The following is a 582-nucleotide window of genomic DNA, read 5'->3' as shown; positions in this document are numbered from 1 at the left end:
CTTTCAGGTTGTTTTGGATATAGAGTTTTTTTTGTTTTTTTCTGGCTGTGTTTGGAGATATAGTCTTTTATGATGAACACATGTTAAATATTTGTATCCTTTGTCTGCATGTTTTTATGTGTGCGTGGGTTTGAGTATATGGGGTGTTGAAAGTACTATGTAGCAGTGTAGATGAAGAGTTTTTAGCAGGTAGTTTTTATGTTATGCGAGTGTGTACATATATACATGTGGGCAGATTTCTGTAGGTCAAGTCTACCTTTCTTGTTTTAGTATATACAGGCAATAATATAATATATAATATATAGTATTTCTTCATAGGCCCACAATGAGGAAAACCCACACCTTAAAAAAGGTTTCCTTTACCCTTTTACTGTTTCCCCTTTTGGTTTCCTTCCCCAGGAAGGTTTACATTAAGGGAAGACAAGGGAAAGAGGTTCTTCTAGAAAAAGGAAGAACAACCCCCCCACCCCGCCATAGAACTCCGGGCCCCCTCTGATAATAAGGAAAACATAACTTCCCTTTCTTGGGGAAGGAGATAGCGACCCAGAGTGGAACAGCAGTTGTGACAGGGCAAACATCAGC

This window comes from Penaeus monodon, chromosome 23, assembly GCF_015228065.2.
Source record: "Penaeus monodon isolate SGIC_2016 chromosome 23, NSTDA_Pmon_1, whole genome shotgun sequence".
NCBI classification, from domain to species: domain Eukaryota; kingdom Metazoa; phylum Arthropoda; class Malacostraca; order Decapoda; family Penaeidae; genus Penaeus; species Penaeus monodon.
The sequence above is the reverse complement of the archived record's forward strand: the minus strand, read 5'-3'. Positions refer to the sequence as shown.